Here is a 22,520-nt window from a genome sequence, read left to right as displayed (position 1 = left end):
TTACATGAGTCATTTACTAAGAATACTAAGGGATGGAATTAATTTTCTTCTGAATTAAAAATTCAAGGTTTTTTTTCTTCCAGGAAATAAGTAGCTAAAATTACAGCAAGTCTGTCGCTTTATGATTTTTGCCTGTTTTAGCATCTGAGAAACCATCACTTCAAGGTAGTAAATGTCCTTTCTTTTCTGCATAAAGGATGCAACTACTGGATTTATGTGCAAAATAGATATCTGACAACATTATCCTAAAAGAACCTGGAGAAAATAATAACAGTTCAAGAATAAGAAAAATAAATATTGCAATTCTATACTGTAGTGTAGTAGTACCGAAGCTATATCTCACTATCTGAGGAAAATACTTGAAAGAAATTACTACCCTGTATTAATTTAATGTTCTTTCTTTTGAAAACCTTAATGGTTCCTTGAGATATTATTGCAGAGTTTTATCTGAATTTTGTCTCATTCTGTGGTACTCTCACACCTCCTCAAGGAACATTTTACTACAGGAATAAAATTGTTCCATTTCCTCTATTTAAAATGAAGAAACAGGTAATCAGAACTGAAATAATCATATTAAAGTAGTCAGAAAAGAACAAATGAAATACAGGGAACATCTTGTGAACTGATACACTTTGAGGAATTTTTACAAAATTTATTCTTAAACTGTAAGGACAAAACTATGGATTTCACTAGAGGTCCATTAATCCAATATACATGCCTTGGTTTTCCCAGGCTCTGTGGGAATTTAACAAACACACAATATTTAATTTGAAAGAGCACAATGGATATTTTATACAGAAAAAAACCACTGCAAATAGAATTTGGCTTCTCTGATCCAAAAGATGGCAAATAAATCTGAACAGGATGAGTATAAAAAATGAATTCCACTCTGTATTTTCATTTATCAGAATCTTTTACGACAAGTTTTAGTGTTCCTTCACTCAAAGGTCCCCATTCCAGTGGTGTTTCCTCCAAGTGACTTCACAAGGAGCAATTGACTCAGGATGTTGTTTGGGGTGGGGCTCAGCACAACCTGGTTTGGAGGGGTCAGTGCAGGTTCAGGCAGTGAAATCTTGTGCAGCTGAGCTGGGGGGCTGTGACAGCTTCATTTTGGTCATTCCTCAGGAGAAACTCCTCTGAGGAGCATTGGGCTGGAGCCACCTGAGGGCTGTGGCAGCAGAAATCCAACACTCCTCAGGCAATCCACGGCCTCTTCAAAAGCTGCTGACACTGTTTGGTTCTGAGCATTTAAACTGGCTGGTTCAGTGTTTGGCACAACATTTACTACTCTCAGAATGTTTAAGTATGTAATCATACTTGAAATAATTACAATTACAGGAGGGAGGGAGAGAGTGTGAGAAAGAAAGGAAAGACGGAAGGAAAAGGAAAGGGAGGGAAGGGGAGGGGAGGGAGGGAAGGAAAGGAAGGAAGGAAAGGAAGGAAAGGAAGGAAGGAAGGAAGGAAGGAAGGAAGGAAGGAAGGAAGGAAGGAAGCCCAACCACAAAAGGAGGATCCCTGTATTAAGTATCCTGGAAACCCTGAACTGAGGTTGGGAATCCACTGTATGTGGCACTGTGAACCCTCAGACCTGAGGCAGGAAGAACCTCACGGAGCTGAAGGAAATCCAGAATGTGAAAAGGGAATTCATGGTGCAGGAATATTGAAAAATGGGCAATAGAGATATAGGATAAAAGATCCAGACACTGAAAAGGTAAAAAGATGAAGCAACATTGGGGTGAAAATTTTTGAATAAGAATGAATTTTATATCTGTCTTTCATCTGAGAAAGGGCATATGAAGCAAAGAGGATCCATGTTCCTCTTGCTTCTGGCACTGCTCAGTCTATTTTACATTTCAGCTCTCATCATGGAGCCCATAAGGAGCTTCCTGCAGGGTCAAACTTTACATGAAACAAAGGCTTTAGGTGCAACACCTCCGTGATCTCTGTATTTACCTGCATTTAACCCTACTAACCACCCTCAGAAGTTCTGATACCTTCCACACAAATATGTGCTGGGATTCCTTTGTTATCCAAGAATATACAAAGTTGCTTATCATCCCCTATCCCAATGCTGTAACCTGCCCAAAATTCACTGAAAGTATTTCAGAAAAGAGAAACAAGGAACTGGTATTGGTAATACCCCTGCATGAATCATATATGAAGTGAAGGGTCCTTTTCCCCTCAAATCACAAGAAATTCTTGGGAAATTTCTGGAAGGAGCACACGCTGTGCTCAGTGCCACAGAACTGAGCCAGAGATAATTACCCTGTGAGCACGGAGTCAGAGCGGTGTGAAAAAGGTGCCAAAAATCCCAGAGCTGTCATTAACAGCTGCTGGCTGCTTGTCAGCTGCGAGGGGAGCACAGCCCTGCGCTGCTGATGGGCAGATGAGAACACACCTGAACAAGGCAAGATATTTATAAAATCTAATCAGGCAGGGAAAAAAATACAGCCATTGCCTCACAAAGACTTGTAGCACTTATTTCAGGTACAAGACATCTCATTTTTCCTCTCGAGCTGGCAGTGTCATATTGCTGATCTTTCCCCGACTTAAAACTAAGTTTCCAAAAACCTATTAAATAGGTTTTAATAGGTCTAAGCCCACTGGTTTTTTTTCTGTATAGTCCCTGGATTGAAACAGGATCAAGGAGAGAAAGAACCATTAGTGGAATATTTTGTGTATTTGCACCAGATCTATTTTCTTTGAAAGCTATCAACGCCAATATTTTTAAGAGTTTCCAAGTACCCTATAAATAATGGCAAGGGGTTAAGACAAGGGGGTTCTACTTTCACTTCTATATTATCATGTAAATTATCAAAGAAATTGCCTCTCTGCACTACTGAATAAAAAAGGAACTCCAGGATTTTCTAGACTTGGACTCAGGCAGACAAAGAAGGGCATGGAAAAGGTGCAGCTCCTGAAACACCATCACAGGTAAGCAGCAGACAGGTTTGAGTTTAGGAAGCTCCAGATGTGCACTAGAAGATGGAAAACCTGAAGTGCCTTAAAAATAAAGCTTGAGAAATCAATCACAGATTCTGGAAGAGGAATATATTCGCAATGTAAAAGCCCTGGATGATACTATTAAAAATAAAATCCCCTTCCATGTTCCTAAAGAAGAAGAGTACAAATTGAAAAACAACCCCATTGAGTGACCCAAGCCTGCCTAGGTCTTGTCCAAACCACAACATCTGAGTCAAAGGTGAGGCATCCCCTTGTTCTCCTGCCTGGGTGCCAAACTATGCCCCACAGTTGGTGTTTTAATTACCCTAATCTAGGCACTTCTCTAAATGGATTAGCTATAGCCTTTTACAAAAATAAAAGTGCTCCTCTTTAATTGCACATAACAGCATTCACAACAAACAGCCGCTATTCCAAGTGATTCATGTACATTTTGTTTTAGTGGCTGCCCAAGTTCTGCAGCCATTTCAAGAGACAACTTGCTAAACTTGTAAAACATTTTAACTTTATCTGATTTGGCTTTCATCTCTCACACTGAGTTGTAAAACACATTTTTCTTATTCACTAAGAGTGCCACAGACAGAGATTTGGGCTGGAGCCTGATCTACATGACAGCTGCTGAAGCCATGGACAAGAAAAACTGTATCTGAAATTGCAGGGAGCAGGCTGGGAGCGATAGCACCTGCAGCAGGCAGGAGCTGCTGAGCTGGGTTAAGATATATTGCCCTGACTATTGCATTTCATTCCCATGGCAGTAGCAGGCTGAGTGCACTGTTCAGATTTCAGCGGCTCTGATTCCCCTGGAAAGGACAGAGCCAGTTCAGAGGTGCTGCTGCACACTGAGATTACCCAAGCTGACCCGGCTGATTTAATTCACTGTGTTAATACAAACACAGGGCTGCTCCTGGTTCCCCCAGGTTTAATTCCCTCTCTTAATACAAATACAGAGCTGCTCCTGGTTCCCCCAGCCTCCAGCTGCAGCTCATGCAGCCATGCAGAGAGGGCATGTCCTTGGACGGGATGAGCTGGTGTTGCCCCTAATAAATGCCCCTTCTCATATTTCAGCTTTTCCCTGGTTTTCCTTGGCCTTTTGGGAACAGCAATTCTCAGCTGGACAGGCTGGCTCCCTGCTGGTGGCCAGCAGGAGCTCTGGGGACATTCTCATTTTTGGGTGTTTTTTCAGCTGGTGCTTAATCACCAGCAAGATGTGCTGATGCTCGAGCAGATTCCAGAGCCTGGTGTGGTCCAAGAGAGACTTCAATTTGACAAGAATATTCTGCAAGGCTCCCAGGATCAGCCTGGGGTGCCTGCAGCTGCCCACAATGGGTATGAGGGGTGTGGGGGACACAATTAAAATAACCATACACATTCCCTCACCCCCACCTCTGAAGCTCATCCAGGAGCACTCTAAGGAAGTGAATCCTGAGCACCCATGGCTTATCTCTGAGAATAGGCTGGGCAAAGAGACACCCAAGACTGACTTGCCCTTTGTCTCTCTCTGTAAACCTTGGGAGATCCTTTCAGATTTTTCAACAGCATTTAATGGACATGGAGAAATGGTAGGAAAAGAAGCAAGCAAGTAAAAAGATGGAAAGTGGGCAAGAGAGGTCTTGCCAGAGGAGCTGGAGAGAAGAGATGGCATTTTCAAAGACTGTGCAGCACATACAGCAACTTCTGTGAAAAGCTGGAGAAAAAAGTGACCACTGTTAGGGCTCAGGAGTGTTACAGCTTGATCACCTCAACAGGACCTCTCAGTGGTGAACCCAGTGCAAGATGAGCCTCCCCTCTCCTGGGATGTTCTTTCTCTCAAAGGCGAAGTGCCTTTACATTTGTCCTTTGCACCTCTCTTAACCAACTGAGCAACCCTCTCTCCAGGCATTATTCTTGAAACTGAGGTAGTGTGAACTCAGAGTGCTCCCTTCCTTTCCCTGTCTGCAGTTGTTGCATCCACAGTGACAGAACTCTGTTTAAAAGCCTTTTGGCAGACTTTGGGTGCCAACAGCCTTGTCAAAGTTTCACTCCAGTTTCAAGCAGAGATTGAAAGATTCATGATTCAAATGTCAGATTTGTGTCTGCTCCTCTCCTTACATAACTTGCAAACACAAGTCACCATGCATGTACGACACCCACAGCCCCTTTTCTTAGCTAAAATAATACAATGCTCTTTGGGAGTTTTAAACTCTTCACCTCAGATGAGGGATTTAAGGATGTGTTTAACAAAATTATCTGTATGAATGTTTCCTAAAAGAACTGAAACACCTGTCCACGTACTCTTACAAAGAACATGGCTGTCAGCATCTAAAGATGTTCTGCATTTCTGTCAGGAGCTTTGCTTTGATCAAAGGTAGATAAATCTTGTACTACCTGAATTTCTGTTCATGTTAGCACATAGAAGATATTGTTTATACTGTTGGATTGTAAGATAGCTGGATAAAATAGAAATAAATGTATATTCCTACATTTTAGTCTGACTATCCTCAGGCAGCAAAAGGGAGAATGAAACTGTTCCACATCCAAAACTCGCCAACTGAAGATCTAAATGAGAACTCTTATGCTCTGAGATGCTCCATGAAGGGCCTGGGTATCCAAACCAAAGGATGCATTACATTCCTCATTTAGATAACATTTTTAGCTCCTACATTTTTTTCTCTATGTACTAAAATATAATAATCTTCTATTAAAAAAATTAAATTGTGCTAAGCACTTCGTTTTCATAAAGCAAATGTTGGCCTTGGCAGACAACAGTCTATGATGGAGGTTTTCATTTGCAGCACCTTAATAGCTTTTTAGTCCCTAACTTAGACCTGAAATTTTCATAGGAAGGAGTCTGTGTAGGAGTTGCCATGAAACAAACATAAAGGCACCTTTCAATTCATCCTCTGAATATTCACCTTCACTGTACAGCAACAATGGGCTTATATCAGCTTTCTCCCTAAATCAGGAAACACAGCCCAGTTTTCAAGGACTTCCCTCAGCCCTTCTCATCTTTCAGTATGATATTTTTATCCACTTTTTAATTTTTATAGGGATACTTATCCCCACTAAATATTCCAAGGGACTCAAAGTCTTGTGTAATTGAATTACCAGGTTTATAGGAAATCATTTATAGGCAAAATTGCCAAGGTGGGTGTGGGGAAAGAAGGAACATTTCAGCAAGATGTGGCCCATTATGCAAATTTGTCACCACATGCCATACATAATGAATAAACCTTGTGCTCTTAACACTTTGATTATAGACTATACAGACAATGCAAATTAAAATTCCTGCTGCTCCATAAACGAAATGAGAGGAAATTATGTAAATTCTAACACATTAGATTGATTTGGTTGAAACAAAACCTGATCCAGCTGATGTTTTAGGGGAAGAGCCACAATTACAATGATTGAGAAAGTGCAGCGTTAATGAAGTGTGTTATTGCTAATCAATTCCTCCTCCTCTGGTAGCGGCATGACCATGAGCTGTATCACCCGCTGCCCACGAGCCCTGGGGCACACGCTGGGGCTGCCAGGAACCCCTGCTGGCACCAGGAGTCACAGGAGCTCCGTGACACACCCAGGAGGGTGAGTGTTCTCAAGCAGGATCATGGAATGCTTTGGGGTGAAAGGATCCCAAAACTCCCCCCTGCCACAAGCAGGGACACCTTCCACAAGATCAGCTTGCTCCGAACCCCATCCAACCTGGCCTGGAAAACTTTTTGGCAATCCTGCCTGGCTGTCTTGGATGCCACTGGAAATCCTACTCAAACAACTTTCCCCTGAGCCAAACAATCTCCTTTCTACGGCTGACTTCTCAGAAAATAAGGAATAGGATTTTCACCTGGTAATAAACTGACCATGTTTAGTTCATGGAAATTAAAATTAAGTCTTTCAGGCTTAAAAGTTCCCTGTCCAAATTAAAGAAACTAAAGAATGGGACCCAACGGTTTTAAAAGTTTCAAACGAAACATTCTTCCAATAACAGTTGCCTGTGTTTTGCTGTAGGAATTTGGAATGTCACTAGAATGGAGCTCAGTTGATTGAATTCTGTGATCTGCAGGGAACTGATATGCACAGAGCTGATAGAGCTGTTCTACAGTAAATCAATAGGTGAAGGTTGCACCTTTACACCAAGCTAGGAACATCTCTCCGAGCATCCTCTCACCATTTTACACAAAATTCTCTGTAGAGCTCCTCACCAGCGAGCTGCAGAATACTGCACTGCTATCTTAATTATTTACTCTGTTGAATAAAATAATTAAACAGTTTATTTATCATGCTTTGCATTTTGCAGCCCTTCCTCTCAAATATTTCATCGCATTTTTAAAGAAAAAAAAATCATTTGCAAAAGGATCTGCATCATTAGAAATTTGTGGCTCTTCTTGCACAGGTAAATATGAGCAGGTAGAATGAGCCACTGTTTTATTTTCTATTTAGAGAACTTTTATACCATTCTCAGAAACATTTGTCACTGCACGTAGTGACTGCATTTGTTTCCTCTCTCTGCTGATTTGTCTCCCACTAATTTATTTTGGCTCCTGCTGAGCCATGAGGAGGCACAGAGACATCTCGCTGCCTTCAGCAGCAGCTTCACACACAGGACCGGTGCAGGTTGTGAATCCAACGCATCCAAAAGCGCATCCAAAACCAGGGCAGCACCGGCAAGGAGAGAGCCTCTATGCAGAAATGACGTAGCACACAAACACACAACACACACACCGAGGCTGGCACTTACCACAGGAAATTCTAGCATTTTATGTTTGCTCCATGAACAAGGAAACAACAGGGGTCAGGCCCCAGCTGCGAAAGAAAACGCGGCAGAGCGAGAAAAGAGAATGTTAAAATGAAAAGAGAAGGGAAAGATACAAAGGAGTTCATCTCTCCCAGAAATAAAGCGACATTTAGTTGTGCGGGCGGAGGATCCATTCTGGGGGCAGCACACGCTCCTCTGCTCGGCTGGGGTTCAGGAATGCCGGTCCATTCCTGCCTTATCAATAGGGAGCGTTCTGGGGTTCAGGAATGCCGGTCCATTCCTGCCTTATCAATAGGGAGCGTTCTGGGGTTCAGGAATGCCGGTCCATTCCTGCCTCACGGACTGGGAGCGTTCTGGGGTTCAGGAATGCCGGTCCATTCCTGCCTCATCAATCGGGAACGTTCTGGGGTTCAGGAATGCCAGCCCATCCCGGTCCCATTAATGGGGAACGTTCTGGGGTTCAGGAATGCCGGTCCATTTCTGCCTCATCAATAGGGAGCGTTCTGGGGTTCGGAAATACCAGTCCATCCCGGCCCCATCAATCGGGAGCAGCTCCGGACCAGCTCCGCTCCCTCACGGCGTTTATCCCGGCATTTATCCCGCTCTTGGCCGGCGTGCCGCGGGAGCCGCCCCCCCGCACGCGGCTGCCCGCGCTAATTGCGATGTGCTAATTACAATCTCAAAGCGTGACGCGGTCAGAGAGCCACTCAGAGCTCGGCACACAGAGACTCCAACTCAAACTGCGAAACATCGCCCAAAACTGAGGAACGGGGACAACAACGGCAGCCAAGGGACTGGGCAGGGCGGGAGCTGAGCGTTTCTGCGCGGGACAGATGCTTCCTTATATAAAACAGGCACAAAGAATCACAGCGGTAAATATCTCACCCCACAGGAATCATCTTAATTTACAGCTCACAAAGACATTAGAAAACTGAGGCTCTCCACATCAGCTTTTACTTGAATTCTTTGACTTCCCACTGCTTTGTTTATAGGAACAGGCTCTCTTTGATGTCGGAACATTAGAAGGAGTGCAACAATAAATTTCCCATATTCTAATATCCAGCATCCCGAGCTTGTTCAAGGACCCCCTGATTCATGAAGGCAAATAATTCAATTACCTGGGCTTTGATCAAGGAGTCGCTGCAGTCCGTGTTTGATGTGGATGGAGGCTGTCTGCAGCTCCGCACGGATAACTGGCCCGCACGGGGTTTAACCTCTTTGGCGCCAGACTGCAGCAGTGCTCTGGCATTGCCAAGCGAGCCCCACAGCATCGTTTGGGAATGCTGCTCCAGAAGGAGCACAGGAGGCATGGCAGGTCCAGGAGGATCCCTGTGCCAGACTGCATGGGATGCTCATCTTCTAAACAAGCTGAAATTATTTCCCAGTCAAATCAACCTGTGTTAAAAGCATTTTTGGGAGCTGCTCTTTGGATGGAATGGCACTGAGACATAAAAATGCTGCTGAGAAGCAAAGGGGTTTGCCTTGGCTGTACAAGAGATTTCATCACATCCATGCTTCCCAACAATCTCCCCCAAAAGAAATGGGAGTGGGCACAGACTCCTCTAGTCAGGTGAAAGAACACTCCTCAAACAGGAAAATCAAGCAGATCGAACCCTTCCCTCTCCTCAAATACAGACACCTGGATGAATTAATCTGTGCCATGACCAAGTCAAAGCCCTGGTGGTGCTGCCTGCAGAAAAGCAGAAACTAGTCAATGCAGACACTGTGCTCTCAGCTGATTGCCATTCTGAATATGATTACTGAGAGAATTCCTCCACGTAAATGAGGAGTTAGGCTCCCCTTCATTCATTCTAAGATTCTTTTGGGACATGAGGAGGTTACTAAAAGGACATAATTAGAAGGCATAATTAATATATAGAAATCTCTCACTCAGTTTCCTACCCAGCTCCAACAAAACAGCCATGGATACATCCCTAATTTTAGCAGCAGTTGCATGGATGATGGAAATGACCTCACCAGACTACTGAGATGTGACAAAAACAGTTCTGCAACAGGACTTTTCTGGTCTTTCACGGCAGAAAGGCATCTGTCCTTCACAGCACAGCTGGGGAAAGGATCCCTGTCATGCAGAGTGACATCTCAATTCACAGGATACAGCCTGCAAAAAGCATAACGAGCATGCCTGCCTTTCCCTAGATAACAGGCAAATTATTCTGGGCCATGAGGGTGTAGATGGAAATTCATGTATTTACTTTAGAATGCTTGATAAGTTCTTAAAAAGTTGGGATGTTTCTGATTTGTTGAAAGATAAAACTTGGGGCCTTCTGTAAAGCCTGGAGGGGAAATGTGTATAATGAATTAGTAAGAATGAGAAAAGGACTCAATGCACACACAATTTTATGCATTTTCCATAAAGCCAAAGGAGCTGCACATAGAACTAACATGAGAAATGGGAAACCTTCCTCTTGGAGCCAACGCTCCTGGTAACACCAGTGAAAAGCATTAAAGGAGGAGTTGCTGATCTCCAATTCAACAAGCAATTAGCATTCATTAGCTCAGAGTAATAAAATGCCCAAGGCAATTATGGGTTAAATATAGTATGTTTTAAAGAACATGGAAACAGTTAAAACACAAGCTTTACTCCGGTTTATTTTGAATTATTTCATTTCTAGTAAAAATTGATGTGATTTCCAGATGGGAGATGCCTCTAGGCAAAAACATTCTCCTTCTCTCCTCCAGTAGGCAAAATGACTAAATACCAATGGCAAAGTCTTTTGTAGACATGATTAATTCAATTTACATTATTTTCTTAATAAAGTATCAATGACCTTCTGTAAATTTTGGGCAGAAAAAAGTAAATAGAAATGAAAAGTCTTGAGTTTTGGTAGCTCTCCTCAGAGAGCTGTACAACTTCCAAGAAATGACTTGCTGGTTACTCATTTCTGAAGGGAAACACCTTAAAGGCTGAGCTGCTCCCCAGACTGTTTGTGGGGACAGTTACAAGCAGGATTTCACAGCTCTGTGATCAAAATACAGAATTGCACCCAGTCCCTCAGTGATGGGGGACACTGCACAGTCTGGTAGGAGCCCTCAGGATGCCTGGGAGGCAGAAATGCACCCTCCCTGACTTGCAGCTCATCCCAAAAAAGCCAAGGTCAGGACCACGAGCAACTGCAAATCTTGGTAAATCTTGGTAGATCTGAGAGCTGGCACTTCCTCTGCAGAATTGTTTCAGCCCAACTAATTTCAACTTGATTGGATAATTAAACATGTATTAGTGCAATTTCATCCATTTGATGGCGCATTGAGCGCAATCCTAACACATTCCAAAACCTGGCTGAGCCCCGGGATGCACAGCTCCATCTCAACTCAAACACAAACTCAGGGTAACCACCAAAACTCCCTGAAATGCCACATCAAAGGTGCTGCTCAGTAATCCCAGTGTCACTGAATAACCCATGGACTCCAGCAGCACTCCAGGTTCACCAGTCTGAACTTAGCCAGGAGGTGCAGACATCAGATAAACAGCTTAAACTCGCCCACTCATAAAAATATTGTAAAAAGGCTGCTAACCACAATAACAAAGTTCTGAGCATGTATTAACCAAGGTGGATATTCCCAGTGCCTTCCAAAAGTACAAATCCACACTGAAGGGCACAATAAGGTGGAACTCAATGTCAAGTCCATGCCATGAGGAAAAAATCAGCAATTTTACTTTTGACTTTTGATTTTCCTCATGCGTTTTGACTGCTCCTTTAAAGCCCAAGCCAGCAGCCACTTGGTAATTTGTGATGGTCCACAATGACAGCACATCACTGCAGCTGGAGTGAATCCTCGTGCCACCTTTTCCAAGGAGTTCATGATGTCCTAGTTCCATGTGACAGCTGCATATTGCACTTCTGAGTGAGGCAGCAGGGCTGGTTCCCCCTCCTCTCTCAGGAGAGTGTTCAGGTATTTCTCAGATCACACTCTTGCCTCATTTCAATCTGGGGTTTTCTTTGTCACGAAGTAAATAATTATTGAAGTCATTGAATGCACCAAGACTTAATTTTAGCTGCTCCCAGCACTTTGATATCTACTGACACAAATACACAGACAAATGAGCTTTTGCTGTTGGATCCAAAAAGTGAAATAATGTCAGCAGAAGGTCACTGGACATCACTCCAAGCTCGTAGTGAGGAGTGTGATTGCCCTGCAAGCTAGACGTGGAAACCTTGCTCAATTCAGGGAGTAGGAAGAGTCAGAGGAGAAGGCAAATGTTGGATAAGCCTGACCCAAGGAAGCTGAGAAGAATGTCTCCACTTTTGAACACAAATGGAGCTGGCTGAGTCAAGGAGAAACATGAAAATTAAAAAAGAAAGGTCAGAAGAGGCTGCTGTACCTGCTAAAGGTGAGGTTACAGCAGGGCAAAGTTTGCATGGCAAAGTGGGAAAGTCTGGGGGTGAAATGTTCACTGAATATTAGATTTGGAGCTGCACAGGGAGAGCAGAACCTGACAAACTGAGGGGCAAGGAATCTCATGCACACCTCAGCGAGGTGAGTGACCTCCAGCCGACGGTGCAGGAACCTGAGGGACCCCAAGCCAAGGCCGGGAGCACAGGCAGGACTCTGAGGGCACGGAGACACCAGCCCAGTGCTGAGTGTGGTTCCCTGTGGGCCAGGGTGTGCAGTGCCCCAGCCAGCTGGGAATGCTCCAAATCAGCTTTCCTTGTCCCGGCAGTGGACTGGGACCTGCAGCACCGGGATGGGAGCGCTGAGCAAGGGAGCAGCTGAAACCAGTGTCACACACAGGGCTGTAGCCAAAGCACCACAGAAACCAGAGATCTCCAAGAGGATTTGTAACTCAATACTTGAAACATGAACATAATGAGTTTATGAGTATAATTTTTTCATATAAATATTACAAAATTCCTAATTTTAAGGACAGAAAAAGCAATTATGACCTACAGGCTGTCTGACCTACAGCCACTTGTATTGCTACCTAATCAGCCCTTTTGTATGTAAATGGCAAATTGTTTGCATGCAAATGCCACTGCCTGCTCTGTTTTCTTCTTGCTTTAGAAAGAGAAATGCTATGGAAATTGCCACCGTGCTAAAAAGAATTGCAATGCATACTAATCAGCCATATTCTCCCAGCTATACCAGCTATAATTGGAACAGTAACAAATAAAAAGGCAACAATCAGCACTGGACAAAATTTTCTATTTGAATCAGAGCCCCAAGTAAAATTATTCAGCTGCTTTTCAAAATTTTGGAACCTCTTCCGTCTGGAGAAATTGGGTTTGAAACTGTGAATGAACAGTGACTTTTCACTAATGTGAAATATTGAAGATCTCTGGAATTTCAATTGCAAGAAAAATATCCTGAAAGGGAATAGGAAGGAGCCATTATCATAAAAAAAAGTCTGTTCTCTGTGTGCACTGGGTAAATGTTGGAGTGATTCTCAGTTCCACCAAGCTGCTGATCCCTGTGGCTCATGCAATATGGAATGGGAGGGTTGGATCAGTGCTGTGGACGTGCTGAATTAACCTGGCAGCATTCAGCTGCTCCAATATTGCTCCTTCCTGGAAAACAGCTCACAGCCATTCCTGCCTGAACAGGAAGTGCCCTGAAAGCAAGAAATGCACTAAAACCTTGTCTTGAATGATCTACCATGAGCTGAGTGATGCTGGGGAATCCTTAACTGCACCAGTGTGTGGTCAGGTCTCTGAAGGGAGCACTGCTCTGAGGAGGGTGAGATTGAATGCAACACTTCAAGTGTTTTCTATTCTAATGAGACATTTCTTAATTTCTAAATGCCATTCAAAGTCCTGTATTTGCCTCAGGACTCTCTTTATCAAATTAAACTGTGTCAAAAAATTAGGGATAAACTTTCTGAATGGCATTTTCCTTTAGCAATATGAAGGTTGCAATTTTTACCTGTTGCTTCCATCAAAGTTTTCCAGCCACCTCTATAAATGGTTCAAATACCAGCCAACTTTGCACACAGTCTATTTCTTTTGTTTGCCTACCAAACCAAACCAAAAAAAACCACCAAAAACAAAACCCAAAAAACCTTAGTTGATAAAAGATGAAAGGAGTAACAGAGTTATTCATTCAGCAGCCAAGATCAGTGAGATAATTACTTTAAATCAAGAAGGGGCAGACCATTTAAATTTATTACTTAATGCTGACACATGCATGTATTAATAAAACAGTTAGCATTAATGGAAATAGGGTTTAGTCTCCTGATTCCAATAGAGCCATCATTTCTGCTTTCCACCGAACTAATGACTTAGCCTTGGCAGAATGATATGTATGCATGTATTTAACTATTTAACTTAACCACTGAGACCAATTAATGTGTTTCTGAAGTTTGATTTTATTTAAAAGTATATATCAGCAACCTCACTGGGATCAAAATTATGTTGAACCAGAGTTTATATGGCAGCAGCTTAACCTTAAGCGTGACTCTCTCCCTTGGAATATCCCTTGTAAAAGGAGGAGCACTAAAATGTGGGGCAGAAGGAGGAGCCTTTCAATGGGATTTGGCTTCCAGGCTAGCACAGACTGTGGTTAGGGGCTCACGGGGGAGGGAGCAGGCTGTGAGAGGCACAGCTCTGATTTACTGCTCCCCTGGGATCCAGGGACAAGCCTGACCCAGCCAGGCTGAGCCGAGCTGAGCTTGCTCACAGGGCACCAAAACCCGCACCAGTGCACCATACAAAGGCAGGGGAGTTAAACATTGAGTGCTCTGCAGCTCACAAACACAAAAACTCTGCTTTCAAGGGGTTTGGAATAAAACTCCTCCTGCTCATCTCTTCAGTGTTTCCCAGCATGGGCTGCTGTCCTCACAGCATCACCCAGGGCTCACGGCAACAGTGTCAGGCTGCACCAACACCATTGAATCAAACCCTAATTGCAATTACTGTCTGAGACAGGCATTTCCTACAGCTGACATTCACATATCAAAGTCCTGACCATTCTGTCTGCATTATCATGCTCCATGATCCACAATTTCTGTTAGTGTATCTATAATGTGGCTACAGTCTACCTGTTGATGAACAATTAAACATCATTATAATAATGAATTGTATTTGGAAACCTCTTGCTGCACTGTTCCTGCTGTACCAATCACTCTGGAAAATTGTGGCTCCTTTTTTACATTCAGTTACTTGGTCCTTTTCTTTTAATCCATTTACATTGATTTCTACTACTCCAGCTCTGCCTGCCATTGCATTCCAATTAAGAATTCTGATGAACTCTTGCTGATTCAGAAGGGAGAGGGCTCTCACTCATTGCCAAACCTCGGAGGGAAAAAAGCAACCAACCAACCACACACACAAAACCTCCTTAGAATTCGCTTAAGCCAGCACTTCAAAACCGAGGAGCCAAATTATGGCTGGTGGAGCCAGCAGAGCTGCGTGGGACGGGGATGCCTGGGAGGCACTGAGCCGGGAGGGACAGAGCCCCGGTGCCTCCGGAGCCCGAATGTCACCGTGCCCCGAATGCCACCGTGCCCCGAATGCCACCGTGCCCTGAGGGTCACCGTGCCCCGAATGCCACCGTGCCCCGAGTGTCACTGTGCCTTGAATGAAACTGTGCCCCGAGTGTCACCGTGCCCCGAGTGTCACCGTGCCCCGAATGCCACTGTGCCCCGAGTGCCACCTTGTCCCAAATGCCACCGTGCCCTTAGTGTCACCGTGCCCCGAGTGCCACCATGCCCCAAATGCCACCGTGCCCTGAGTGTCACCGTGCCCCGAGTGTCACCCTGCCCCGAGTGTCACCCTGCCCCGAATGCCACTGTGCCCCGAGTGTCACCGTGCCTCGAATATCACCGTGCCCCGAGTGTCACCATGCCCTGAGTGTCACCGTGCCCCGAGTGTCACCCTGCCCCGAGTGTCACCCTGCCCCGAATGCCACTGTGCCCCGAGTGTCACCGTGCCTCGAATATCACCGTGCCCCGAGTGTCACCATGCCCTGAGTGTCACCGTGCCCCGAGTGTCACCCTGCCCCGAGTGTCACCCTGCCCCGAGTGTCACTGTGCCCCGAGTGTCACTGTGCCTCGAACATCACCATGCCCCGAGTGTCACCGTGCCTGGGCACTGCTCAGCGGCATGGCCGAGCTCCACATGCCCGTCTGAATTCCTGCTGGCCAGGGAGGCACCGCTGCTATCCCTGTCCCTGCTGGTGCTGTCCCTGTCCCTGCTCCTGTCCCCGTCCCTGCCATGCAGGATGTTCCCGGAGTCCTTGAGCAGCGCTGGCAGCTGAAGTTGCCGTGCCAGCCTGAGCGCAGGGAGCAGCTGAAGGGCTGTTCCCGGCCCTGCAGCACAGAGGATGGGCACTGACAGGACTCCTGACAGGAAACGTGCCCTCTTGTGCAGGAGCCACTGATGCTCTCACCAAGGGTTGTTTCTGCAAGATAATTCTAAATTAACAGTCTCTCTCAGGCCGCTGACAGAAAGCTGTACAGCTGTCATGGCACTGCCTGGCTTTGGTGTAGGGAAGAACTTGGATTAGGTGCATTAATGAACTTCTCTGGCTGCACCTAGCGGATGTTCTGCAATTTTGTAGAGTTCTGTACTGTTATTTGTGGTATATCCTTCTTCCACAAAGCAATGTGGTTGGTCTGAGTCAAATCAAAGGTCCAGTTTGTAGGAACACCCCAAAGGGGATGTTTAGAAGAACATCAGAAGAAGGCAGCCGGAATAAGCCTCTTTCCATGCCTGCAACCATTCCAAATCTATATGATCATATATGTCCCTGCTGGTTAGCATCCAGCATGGATGGAGTTTGGAGCAGCCTGGGACAGTGGAAGGTGTGCCTGCCTATGGCAGGGGGTAGAAGGAAATGAGCTTTAATGTCCCTTCCAACCCAAACCATTCTGTGATTCTGTGGGTAGTAACAACATCTTTTGTATTCCAGGGTGCTGCAGGATATATGGAAGTGATTTGGACCAATTTGCTTTCCTCAGTCCTTCAGCTGTAAGCTCCACTGACCTGGATATGAACTGATAAAACTAGTCCAATTTGGCTTAATATGTCTTTTTTATATAATTTTTTTTCCTCCTATCAAGGATTTCTTCATAAGATCTCTCAAACCCGATAACATCTCTGAAAGAAATACATCTCGTTTTGCTGTATCATTGTTTTCCAACTTCGAACTCTTGGCACGGTACGAACCGACCCAGCCTTTGCAAAGGGACGAGAGAGCGAGCAGAAACCCTCCCGAGAGGGGCCCGCGCTCTTATTCCACGCCCAGCCTCCAGCTGTGGAGTCAGCCTGTCTGCAGACGGGCCGCACCTCCAGCATCCCAAAACGCCTCCGCCAGAGCCGGGACGGGGCCGCGCGGCCGCGGCTGAGACGGTCAGGGCTGGAGAGCTGCGAAACCCCGGGAGCGCGGGCGGGATCCCGCGGGACGCTCCCGGTGCGGGAACAGAACCGGGAACACACGGAGCGTCCATCCCCGCATCCCGCGGGACGCTCCCGGTGCGGGAACAGCCGGGAACAGAACCGGGAACAGCTCCGGGCACACGCGGAGGGTCCGGCGTCGCATCCCGCGGGATATTCCCGGTGCGGGAACAGAACCGGGAACACACGGAGGGTCCATCCCGGTGCGGGAATAGAACCGGGCACACGCGGAGGGTCCATCCCGGTGCGGGAACAGAACCGGGAACAGAAACGGAACAGAACCGGGAATACACGGAGGGTCTATCGCGGTGCGGGAACAGAACCGGGCACACGGAGGGTCCATCCCAGTGCGGGAACAGAACCGGAACAGCACTGGGCACAGCACCGGGCAGACAGAGGGTCCATCCCGGTGCGGGCGCAGAACCGGAACAGCACCGGGCACACGGAGGGTCCCATCCCGATTCGGGAACAGCACCGGGAACAGAACCGGGCACAGCACCGGGCACACGGAGGGTCCATCGCGGTGCGGGCACAGCACCGGGCACAGCACCGGGCACACGGAGGGTCCATTCCGGTGCGGGCACAGAACCGGGCACATACGGAGGGTCCATCCCGGTGCGGGAGCAGCACCGGAACACCGGGCACACACGGACGGTCCATTCCGGTGCGGGCACAGCACCGGGCACACACGGACGGTCCACCCCGGTGCGGGCACAGCACCCCGGGCACACACGGACGGTCCACCCCGGTGCGGGCACAGCACCGGGCACACACGGACGGTCCACCCCGGTGCGGGCACAGCACCGGGCACACACGGACGGTCCATCCCGGTGCGGGCACAGCACCGGGCACAGCACCGGGCACACACGGACGGTCCACCCCGGTGCGGGCACAGCACCGGGCACACACGGACGGTCCACCCCGGTGCGGGCACAGCACCGGGCACACACGGACGGTCCATCCCGGTGCGGGCACAGCACCGGGCACAGCGCCGGCTCCATGGCGGCGCGGAGCCGCTCGGGAGGCGCAGCAGCGCCCCCTGGCGCCCGCCCGCCGCAGCGCGCCCTCCCCGCGCGGGGATCGCTCCCGCCTGCCGCACGGTGCGAGCCCTCAGCGCCAAAACCCCACACACAGCGGCCGCTACATTTGCTCCTAAAATACTGTAAAAGGGTTTCACTCCGTGTCCAGCATGAATCAAAGCAGAGGGGTACAGCGCTCCTCGACCGGTAAGAGATAACGCATCTGATGTGCAGAGATACAGACGGCATAAAATGACCATAAAGTCCTCTTAGTTCACCCAGACAAAGCCCCCGACCCAATCTCCATTTAAATCAATGGCCACCATGTCATTTCTGTCCCCAAGCCTTGGATTGGCCCCAACAAAGAAACAGTGAAAGCTGAAGTGCTATTAAAAACAATAAAATGGTTATGGCATAGGAAACTGTACAGAGATTTTAGCTTAAAATGCTGGTAGAAAAACTCAGACGCACACACAAAGTCCAGGAAGTATGTTGCTAAGCTGTTTCAAATTAATTGATTCCAGATGAGACCTCTGCTTCTCACACACTGAAGATACTTTGCTAAACAGCCAGCTCACAAAATGGCTTCAAAATTCAGTTAGGAGGTTCACCAAAAAGAAGATATGGCAATTTAAGGTGTGAGATTATTTGAAATTTCTATGATGTCTGAGCTACAAATAGCTTCTGTTGTGGAATTCTCAAAGATTTGTTTGTCAAGTTATGCTGTTATGCTAGAGCAGTTGCAGAAAATAAGAATGCTAGTCTCAGTCTACTGTAACTCTGAACTTCACATATGTTTCTTACACTAAATTAAATATGTCAGATGTTGTCAGAATAGCATATTAATTGAAGCTGAAATCACATTATACACTTTAAATCATTTTATCAGATAAATCACAGAAATCACCCCAATCTTCACAGTTTCCCCATATTTTATGCAGAAGAAAAATTAATTTAGCTGCCCTATCTCTCAATCACCCATTTCTATACATATTTTCCTCTGAAACTGCTGCTGATAAATTGCAATGACTTATCCCCTAGCGTGCCCTATTGTAGCAGCATTTCTGCTAATGAAGTAATCTAGCTCCTACTGATTTCTTTGGACAGGCAACACTTACAATTGTAGTAAAGTTAAAGCTGATGTGGAGAAACCTATAAATAGCATTGTCTGTCCGTGCTCATTCTCTGATGCGCAAAGCTGAGGTGAAAAAAAAAAAAAATCCTATTTCAGGGCCTAAGAACAAGAGCGTGCCAAAGAAAGATGTCCTTTAGGTAAAATTTTCCTAAAGGATTTCCAATTCTTTTACTGAATACCTTGTTCTTAGTCCTGTAACTTTATTTTGTTCTTCTGCAAGAGGCAGGAGAACTGCTTTTGAACTGCAGCCAGGAACTTGTGTTTTCTAGAGCACAGACTTTTCTAGACTCAGAAACGTGCTCCAAGAACGCCTGGTGTATTGAGCACGAAGCTCAGACCTGCTGCTCCCCATTTCCCCTGCTCTCCCTGCCACAGGAACCGTGCAGCCCTGCCAGGGATCACAAACATCTGCAGATCCCCTGCTATGGGCTCACACCTCTGCATATAAAGCCAGCCCAAGGACCGAGCACGAGCATCGATTTGTGTTCCAAACCTCGCGGACAGACCTGGCTGAGGCTCACGTCACGTTAATTATTGCAGGAATTCTACACTGAATGGCAATTTATTCATTGGGATTCCTTAGCCAGCGTGGAAAAGGAGAATAAAGTATTTACCTGGAGAATCACACAGACTTTGGAAGCAGCGAGGCAGACGGCAGAGCAAGGGGGGAAGGAGAGGGACATGCAGCAGCGCCTGAGTGCGTGTTTCCCTGCCCCTGAGCCCGCACTGCCGCTCTCGTTCAACAGTTCCATTAGTAAATAATTCAAAACATTGAATTTCTTAATAGAGAGGCACGGAGTCTGTGAAAACCTTATCGTATCACCAGCACAAATCAACAGGAAGAAAGTCTTTCCTAGAGACTTGCTAGTAATTGGAACGTGAAAAAGAAGTGAGCATTCTCCTCATAAAGGGCCAATTTCTGAATTACTGACCTCATTTGCTAAAGAGGTTTCTTTGTCACAGATATCTGGGTAGGTAAATACTGTGTTACACAGCCACTCTGTCCTTTGTAGCAGCGGTACAAAGAAGCTCTCCCAGCATATACTGGTTCTCTCCTCACCAAATGAATATTTAAAAAGTAGACAATAAAGGGGGACTTCTATAGGAGGTGAAGGCACTTGTATCATGATGTCAGACTGCTATATGTGCTCCCGAAGGGCTGCACAGGAAGCACTTTTATTCTGAACTTAATGGTATTTATGGGGACCCGCAGCCTGATCTATTTTACCTTCCTTGGGGATGTGCTTATGCATGCATCACCCAGGAGTCTAATGCTTTTTGGACTAGCCCGTGTTAGAGACAGATACCATTTTGGTACCTTGTGAATAGTAATGCATTTGAAAGCCAGCAAAATAATTAAATAAATAAATAAATAAGGGGGAGGGGGGGAGGAGAGAAAGGGTATAAATCAAAGTCTTTGCCTTTTTCATTCTGGCTAGAATATCCTTCATTTTATGCACTCCTAATTCCTGCATATCCATTTCGTGCCTGGGAGCTACGGCGCAAGTAAAAAATTTTCAGTTCGGGGCTTTCGGCATCTGCTTCCCCGGAGGAACATTTTAAAACATCCAAACGCTCGCCATCCCCCTCCCCGCCCCCGAGCAAGAACTGAAGGCAGGGGGAAAAAAAAAAAAAAAAAAAAAAAAAGAAAAAGAAATAAAGCAGCGTCTGCCAGAGCGTTTTCCTTCTCCCTCCGGAGAGCCGAGCGCGCCCCGGGGCCCCGCGGCCGCCGCAGCGCCCGCACCGCGCCCGGCCCCGCTCGCCTCGAGCCTGCCCGGCGCCGCCAACTTCGGGGGGCCCGGAGCATCCCCCGTTCCGTTCCGTTCCTTCCCGCGCTGCCCACACGCTCAGCCCCGCCGCTTCCCTGCCCTCCCCGGCGCCGTGCCCTCCCCGGCCGGGCTGCCCCGCTCCCGCCGTGCCCCCGGCGCTCCCCGCTCACCTGCGGGGCTGGCCGCGTCCCTCGGCCGCCTGCGGAGCGGGGACACCCGGCAAGTCCCATTCACAAGTGGCAGCGGAGCGGGCTCGGCAGCATCTTCAGCCTATTACACTCCAGCGGCAGCGGCTGCTGAATGAGGCTCCGAGCTAGCGGCAGGAATTAGAAAGAGGGAGGGAGGGGAAAGGGGAGAGGGAGGGAGAGGGAGCAAGGGGAGTGAAGCAAGATTAGAGGAAGGGAAAAGCTGGAGGCTGTTGCTTCGTCTCGATTTTCCTGTCCCTTCCCCCAGCCCCGGGGGAGCGCAGCCCCCGGCCCTGCCCTCCCTCAGGCCCCGCTCCGCTGCTGCCCCGGGGCCTGGCGGGGGCTGCAGGCCCGAGCAGCGGGGCAGGGGCCCAGGGCAGCCCGTCCCTGCCCCCGGGGCTGTGCCCTCCCCACGGGTCGCTCCGCACCCTCTCGGTCACGCAGGCACCCACGGGCACGGCTGCGGGGCCCGGGGACCCCCGCCCATGCCGCGGCTGCTGCCCGGGCCCGCTGTCCCCTCGCTGTCCCCTCTCTGCAGGGCGAGCCTGCCCAGGGCACCCCCCGGGAGCTCCGTGCGTGGGGACACGGGGCTCGGCTGGGCAGCGACAGCGCCAGCATTTTATACTCAATCCAGTCATGTTTCCTGTCAGGAGAAGACATTTGTCCAGGAATAAAAAAAGACAAAAAAAAAAAAAAAAAAAAAAAAGACAAAAAAAAAGGAAGTTCCTCAAGCATTTCTGCATGTGGAAAAATCTTGGTCTCTTACAGCTCAGCCAGAGGCTGAGGCCAGGCCTGGATCTGGAGGGGGGGACCCTTTCCTTCCCAACCAGGCCTGCCCCATCTCCCACTCCCTGTCCCCTCACCTGCAGTGGTTCCCAGGTGTGGCTGAGCTCGCAGGGAGCAGCACCCCGAGCCCGGGCACCCATCCCCACCCAGAGGCAGCTCACAGCCCTCCCCTCACACCCACACAGGCACAGGTGAGCCTGCAAACCCCCTCTGATCCACCAGCATCCAGCGTGCCCCACCCGTGCCAGCCTGCGAGCACAGCCGGTGCCATCCGTGTGGCTGTGGAGCAGGGAAGGATGCAACACGTGGCTCCTCCAGAATAAGAGCTGCATTCACTGCTGGAAGAAACCTGGGACTTCTCTGTGAAGACATCCTGCCCATCCTCAGGCAGCCCATCCCTGTGCTCGTTCCCCAAGGCAGCACTGGTTCTGCTCTGGGACAGCACTGCCCGCCCATGGAGAACAAGGCTTTTATATTTTGTGGCTGATTAGATCTGCCAATAACTCCAGGCAAAAGGGGGAAAAAAAATTGGCACAAAAGCTGCCACTGCACAAACAAAGAATCTGGAAGGAGGAAAGCTGATAAA

At 47.5% G+C, this 22,520-nt stretch overlaps 1 protein-coding gene across 1 annotated transcript in view; it reads right to left on the bottom strand.

Moving 5' to 3' along the window:
• Positions 1–21,369, bottom strand: part of CDH11 (cadherin 11) — an 82,371-nt gene extending 61,002 nt beyond the window's left edge. The window contains exon 1 of the mRNA XM_054296202.1: positions 21,134–21,369. The gene's annotated coding sequence lies outside the window, so the exon portion shown is untranslated. The remainder of the gene's footprint in view (positions 1–21,133) is intronic.
• Positions 21,370–22,520: the final 1,151 nt, after the last annotated feature.

This window comes from Melozone crissalis, unplaced genomic scaffold (assembly GCF_028551555.1).
Source record: "Melozone crissalis strain CALT ecotype California unplaced genomic scaffold, PUWL_Pcris_2 ptg000007l_1, whole genome shotgun sequence".
Taxonomy (NCBI): domain Eukaryota; kingdom Metazoa; phylum Chordata; class Aves; order Passeriformes; family Passerellidae; genus Melozone; species Melozone crissalis.
The sequence above is the reverse complement of the archived record's forward strand: the minus strand, read 5'-3'. Positions and strand labels throughout refer to the sequence as shown.